This window comes from Helobdella robusta (genome assembly GCF_000326865.2).
Source record: "Helobdella robusta unplaced genomic scaffold HELROscaffold_6, whole genome shotgun sequence".
NCBI lineage: Eukaryota > Metazoa > Annelida > Clitellata > Rhynchobdellida > Glossiphoniidae > Helobdella > Helobdella robusta.
Genome location: NW_008705330.1, coordinates 3,371,213 through 3,379,129, shown reverse-complemented (window position 1 = coordinate 3,379,129; position 7,917 = coordinate 3,371,213).

Below are 7,917 nucleotides of genomic sequence, written 5' to 3'. Positions count from 1 at the left end.
CTACCCGTTTTTGCGTTGATTATAGGAAGTTAAATGATGTGACTAAAAAGAACAGCTATCCGTTACCGAGGATTGATGACATCATGGACACCCTATCTGGCTCAAGTTGGTTCTCTACGCTTGATTTGAAAAGCGGATACTGGCAAGTAGAAATCGACAAGAACGATCGCGAAAAGACAGCGTTTTCTATCGGATCGGGGTTGTGGCAATTCACCGTCATGCCATTTGGATTGTGCAATGCTCCAGCTACATTCGAGCGACTGATGGAATGTGTATTGCAAGGTCTTAACTGGAAAACCTGTCTTGTCTATTTAGACGACATAATTGTTCTAGGAAGAACATTTGATCAACACGTCGAAAACTTACGGGAGATCTTCACAAGACTTCGGGTGGCACATTTAAAGCTGAACGTTAAAAAGTGCAGGTTATTTTCTAAAGAAGTTAACTATTTGGGACATGTGGTATCTTCAGATGGAGTTCGAACCGATCCCAGCAAGATAGAAATTGTGAAAGACTGGCCAACTCCAAAGGATAAAAATGAATTGCGCAGTTTTTTGGGATTTGCAACGTACTATCGACGTTTTGTAAAGAATTTTGCAAAAGTTGCCTGACCTCTCTACCAACTTACCGAGAAGGACCGAGTTTTCAACTGGAATATCCTATGCGACTCAGCATTTGAAAAGTTAAAAGTTGAACTATGTGATGCTCCTTTGCTGGCATATCCAGTTCGTGGCAAGACGTTCGTGTTAGATACTGATGCAAGTAACAACGGAATCGGAGCCGTTTTGTCACAGCATATAGACGGAGAAGAAAAGGTGCTAGCGTATTATAGCAGAGGATTCACAAAACCCGAACGAAACTATTGTGTGACCAGGAAGGAGTTACTAGCAATAGTCAATGCAACAAAACACTTCCACAAGTACCTTTATGGACATAAATTTTTTCTCCGAACTGATCATGCAGCGTTAAGATGGCTCCTCAACTTCAAGGATCTTGAAGGACAGATGGCCCAATGGTTGGAACGTTTACAAATGTACGACTTCGAGATCGTGCACCGCAAAGGAACAACTCATAGTAATGCTGATGCTCTCTCACGTCGACCATGTTTACCAGGATGCAAATATTGCTGTCGTCACGAGGAGAAGATACAATCGGAAGACATAAGAGCAACAACAATATCAGCGGATGACGGTTGGACACCGACGGATCTTGCTGATGCACAGTTTGCGGATGAGGACCTACAACATCTGATCACGTGGAAGAAGGAGGGCAAGCGACCGGACTGGCAAAGCATCTCAAAATATAGTGCCGTGTTAAAGGGTTATTGGGCTCAGTGGGACTCATTGTATTTGGAAGGAGATTTGCTGAAACGAAAATGGGAATCAGCTGATGGATCAAAACACCGCATGCAAGTTCTAATACCAAGAAGTAGAACGACCGAAATCCTTGAAATGCATGGCGGCCCTTCTGGGGGACATTTAGGAGTGAACAAGACTCTTGACAAAATACGAGAAGGATTCTACTGGCTTCACGTTAGAGAAGATGTAGAGAGCTGGTGTCGAAAATGTAACACATGCGCTTCAGTCAAAGGACCCAAAAGAAGGCTAAAAGGAGCAATGCAAATCTACAATGTTGGTGTCCCCTTTGAACGGATTGCTATAGATATTGCTGGACCCTTTCCGGTATCAGATTATGGAAACCGTTACATTCTGGTTGTAGCGGACTATTTCAGCAAATGGCCTGAGGTGTTTCCAATACCCAACCAAGAAGCATGTACCGTCGCTGAGGAAATTGTACTCAATTGGATTAGTCGATATGGTGTCCCATTGGAACTCCACTCAGATCAAGGTCAAAATTTTTAGTCACAACTGTTTGGTGAAATGTGCAAGCTGCTGGGTATAAACAAAACTCGAACGACACCTCTTCACCCACAGTTCGACGGTATGGTGGAACGATTCAACCAAACCCTGATTGAACATCTGGCTAAAGTAGTCGACGAAAATCAACGGGATTGGGATCGTCATATACCATTGTTTCTTATGGCATACCGGAGTGCTATCCACACAACTACTGGAGAAACGCCATCAAGAGTTCTGTTTGGGACTACCTTAAGAACTCCAGCTGATGTGAAATATGGCGTACCACCTGAACCACACCAACCATTAACAGAATACGTGGATAATCTTCGACAGCGATTAAACCATATCCACCGTTACGTACGCCTTAAAATTATGAAAAACACGGAGGCGGCCAAAACAGATACGACTTGAAAGGAAGCAGTGGCGATTTTGCTGTCGACGAGTTAGTTTGGCTGTACAACCCACAGCGGAAGAAAGGACGTTCTCCAAAGCTCCAGCGAGGGTGGGAAGGACCTTATCAAGTCATCACCCGCTTGAATGACGTCGTCTACCGTATTCAGGAATATCGGAAGCCGAGAGCAAGAATGAAGATCGTTCATTTGGATAGGCTGGCTCCGTACCATGCGGACATCGGAACGAAAGCTGTTCGGGACGAACAGAACTAAGAAAGGGGTAATGTTATAACCGTGCTACCGAACGCATTAGATTCCAGCGTATTCTAGAATGTTCTAGTGACTGGAGCATTCTAGAGTATGCTAGAATCGGACCATCGAGAAGAATCTAGAAACGACGCTTGCGAAGAGTATAAAAGCGCACGTCGCAAGATATTCGTGATTAGTGAAATTCGTGATTTTGTGATTTTGTGAATAGCGATTCGGTGAACTATTTAAAGCGATATTTGATTTGTTTGTTGACGTTGTCATAGCGATAGATTTTGAAAGATTTAAAAGTTAATTGTTGCGTTAGTGCGAATTTACTGGAAATAAACGATTAGTTGATTTCTTCTGTAAATAAAGTTTAATAACTGTTTGGAATATTTTATTCAATCGAGGATTTGAACCCGTCGCATCGTAAATCGGTTACGACAGCGAGTATTATAACAGTATGTTTTTTGTATGTTTGCATGTTGTTTGTATGTTGTGTGTTACGTGTTGTTCGAATGTTGTATACATGTTATGTGATATATTGTTTTTACTATATCATCCGTCATTCATCCAAGAGCCGTCAATAAGCGGATTGCTGGATGATGCTGCAGGGTTGAAATAAATTGAAAGTTCCAGGCCAATATATTGAAACGCAAAAATCACTTCATTGACCAGCTAGTTACCTAATGAAACGCTGTAGCATTTTATTTCATAACCATCATCGTCATCATATGCAGAATTTTTGTGAAATAAAAACGTGACTACACGTTCTTTAGCAGACCAAATCCAGATGTGGCAGATGATGAAGACGCTGAATTAAGAATGATGTTGCGATACGCGTGCGGTACAATTTTTCATCAAACTTCCACGGAGCACATTATTAAAATTTATTTGACATTACTGACAATGCGGGTTATCCAGCCATACACTATCCTCTCTTATCAACTAAACAACAACGACACTGTGATATATTTCGAGATACATTTCTTGCTTGAAAAAAAATGAAATGTTTTTTTATTTATAACGAGCGAGAAAGTTATGGCCTTTCTCTTGCTGTTTCTATATTTATGAGCAGTTAAAGTTGCAACATTCCTTTTGATATTTCCTCATATCTAATCACCTAACATGTTAATAACACAGTTTTCAATCTATTTTTCTATATCCCTCATTGTATGAACGCATATACATGTACTGCATACACATATATAGGTTTAAACAACACACACACACACACACACGCGCGCGCGCGCGCGCACAAACACACACAAGGAGAAGTCTGAGACATTTACAGCAGGCTGCGTACAAGGTCTTTTAATTACGATCCTCAAATAACATTTTCACATCCAGATGTTCAAAGTTTAATTAAACATAGAACCATCAAAATTTTTTTGTGTATTTCAATTTGCGCGCGCGCACACACACACACACACACACACACACACACAACACATTCATACTCACGCATATACACAAACAAACCCACACACGTTTTAAAAATACCTTAACTTTAAAAATATTGTAGCTACAAATAATCTCAAAGAAAATTTAAATTATTTTTTCAAACTTCACTAAAAAATTTGCTACTCTAATTTATTTTTAACTCTTTGAATGTTTTTGAAGTTGTTTTAGTGCTAGCGGCGTCTTATTGAACATTCTACAACTTTAACAACTTTATAAGCATCCATTGACAAACACCAACGTAAAATATTATGTAATGTTTGCAGATTGATGTCATTAAACATGAGTGTGGAACTCTGCTGACTGCAATGTGGTGGCGAGTGTTTCGTCTGCCGGAGGAGGAGGTGGTGGTGGTGGTGAAGGAGGAGATAGAAGCGTGTGAGGTGGGTGGGCGCACGTAGGCAGAGAGAGGCAGGCAATTACAATAACTCATTTGCTGTTGGGAACCAATGCAATTCTCTTGCACATTTAACGTGCCTGCCTGCCTGCCTGCCTGCCACTTTTGCTCTGTTTGTTTCTTATTGTGCTGTCCTTCTATAAAATATGTACGACGTGTTGGTGTGTTGTATTTTATGCTTGGAGTATTGCATTCACTTCTGTGCCCGTGTTTGTGTCTGGCCTGTTTGGTGTCTGTGTTGTTTTGTGTTCCTGTCTGTGTTCGTGTTCATATTTGCACTTGTGCTCGTGCTACGACTTGCACTGAATATGTCGCAATGCCGTGTCAGTCGTTTGCACGAAGGTGACGTCACTGCACGTACATCACGTGATTGAGTAATTAAATATACATAACTGAAATGAGAATGTTAAAAATGTCAGCGGAACATGTCTGGCAAATGTTCCTGCAAATTGTGTTGTCCATTTCCATTTTTATCTGCCGGCCCGTCGAGACAGCAGGACAAATGATCGACTACCGACATATGAATGGAGACAGGCACGCACAAACACACAAGTACACAGACGCAAAAGACACAGACACAGATACACTAATTTTTTATTTCCCAGAGAAAGGTTTGTGCACTAGTGATGTAACAACTCATCTCAGTCATCGTGTTGGTTGTTGGAGGCGTAACAAATTGTAGATGCAAGCCTGGCATATGGCTGCAGCATTTGCCGACTTTTAATTTTTTGACATCTCGCTTCAAGAATCGTGTGCACTGCGTAGGTTTGTTCGCACTGAAACACGTCGAAAAAATTTTGTTTGGAAAACTTCTACATGAGAGACTTTTCAAAACAGCAAATTTTATTTCCGAACGTTAAACAATAAGCGGTTATATGGAAAGCCTGCAGCGATGGTTAAGATAGTGATCGCATATTGATTTCATATTTGATCACCATGCCTTCTTCCCATAACTTAAGCTTAGGTTTTGTTGCAGCAGTCGATGATGTGGTAATGGAAAGTCGATAGTGATATTATTTATGGCTTCAGTTTGATGAGGTGCTTGAATATATGTCGCTCTGCAAATATTCATTTACACCGCTCCCTCTTAAACGATGAACAACCTACAAAGCAAGTCTCCATTTTTTATTCAGGACATTTAAAGCTGTTCCAATGAAATGTTTCATGAAGAAAAATAATGAAACGCTATTAATATAAAAATTTGAATTCCATTGAAAAGAAAATTTTGAAGTTTTTCTTCAAGTTGTTCTTAGGTTACATTACGCTCAAATGCTTTTTTGACGGTGCACAGGAACGAGGCAAACGAACTTTCAGCATTAAAACTGTCCATTGAAGCATGCAAATAAATATGTTGGCATTGGCATGTCAGTAGAAGAAACATACAAAAGAGAAACATAACTTATTCCAAAACTTGTGAAAGATATTTCGGCATTCTATACTTTAATGTTTGCCGGACAATGTTGTTGCAACGTTTGTTTTTTATGTCTGTTGATGAGGAATCGAGAAAGCTGTTACTGAAATTATCAAAGTGTATCTGCCTGCTACAATTTTATCGCGTCATTATCGGCTGCGTGTGAGTGGAAGTTTTGTTGTGTTGCTGTAGTCGGCTGTGTTGTTGTTCGTTGCATTGATGAAATTTTGTTGATGGCTTGTTGTTAATGCTGATGTTGCCATAATGTTGTAGTGTTACTCTGTTGATGGTTTCGCTTGTGCTTATTTTGACCATGTTTTTTTGCGGTGCATTGCTGTTGTTGTTGTCGTTTATGTATTTTTAATTTTTAGTGATACCGTGGTTACTGTTTGTGTGATTATTGTTGGCGTAAATGTTTTTGTTGTTCTGATGTTTTTCTTACAAGCGCTGGTTGTGTGTGTTGTTGGCACCAATCGGCCATCCTCTTTATCGTTTGAATGAGAGTTCTCGCCCATTTGCTTGCTGATGGTGGGAGTGTAGTAAACGAATATGATGAATCCATCATTATAAGATGATTTGACAGCATTATGTTAAAAACTCAAATCTCAGCGATAAAAGTGTACAAATTACACACGATTTACTAAGTTACGTTATTAAACGTGCAGTTTCATTTTCACGACAGAGAGCTACTCTTCCTAAGGTAGCATGAATTTATGTTGTTTCAACAACTTTTATCACATTTAGAGGAACGTTTGTGAGAAATTAATCTCAGTGCATTACTGGATTGTCATCTGAAGTGTTGTTGCACAAAGTTCTGATTGATGATGGCGCATCAGCTCAAGCTGTCAGACAGCAGAGAACGGAGACGTGGGGGATTTCTGCCTGTCTTCTTCGCGAGCAGCCATTTGAAGATTGTATAATATAATTTGACAGCCAGAGTAGATCCATCAATTTTATTTGCTATTTGGATTGCTTTTTGGGTTAGCGAATTTGTTGAAAAATTGTGGTTAATGAAATAAAAATTTTTACAAGTTTTCCATGCAATTTCAATCTGATCATCCAAAAGTAATAACTCTGCTTCCGGTTGCACCCACACACACACACACACACACACACACACACACACACACACACACACACACACACACACACACATTCAAGTGTTCTATACATATGCTCATACTCATTTTCAGCCATTCGAATCGTCTCTTCTTTATAATTTGGAACCATTTTCAGACGTGATCTAATCCCCAATGTGATGAACATAAAATTAAAAAAAATTCCAATGAAATCTGCTTTCTTTGATCTACTCTGTAGATAAAAGCTGTCACAAGATGATCGAAGTGGATTGCCTTATGTTCTACGGAGCATAAATTGCAAATAATTTTTAATGATTACATATTCTTTCTTAATAGCTTCTAGCAATTTATACTGAAATTATCTTCACATACATAATTTAATATAATATATAACAATATGTCCTTCTTTCATGGTGCCCGACGTTCTTCAATATGCACGCTGACAATTAAACTTTTTCAAATGCTTCAAATAAGACAGACACACACTTATTGTTATCGATGCAAACGAAAATTTGACATTGCGCACATACAAATGTATGAAAAGTCTATTTTTGGAACAAATAACAGTCGAACCAGTTCATTACCCGAGCTACAAAAAGGTCTTCCCGAAACATGCTGCATATCTTCTTTCGTTCAATGAACTTTCTGGCATGTTGGAAATAACATAAGCTCGGAGGAATTTAAGATGTTGACATGTTTTAGAATGGGCGTCTGTCCACATGAAAGCACCTCCAGATGACTGACAACAAACTCAATTGTTAGAAGTAACCAGCAACACGAAAATCGTTTGTAAACACCATCATTTGTACACCATCATGATGTGTACACCACTACCATCTATACACCACCACCATCATGTGTACACTACCATCATGTGCACACCACCACCATCTGAATGACACCATATTTTTTTTCAACATTAAAAAATTGTTGGGGTAATTTTTTCAGTCTGTTTTGATTTGCAGGATGATGATGAAAATGGCATTAAAATTTAATTGAAAATTTTTATTAAAACAGTAATAATAATAACAACAACAATACTCTACTAATAAATAATAAGCAAAAAATC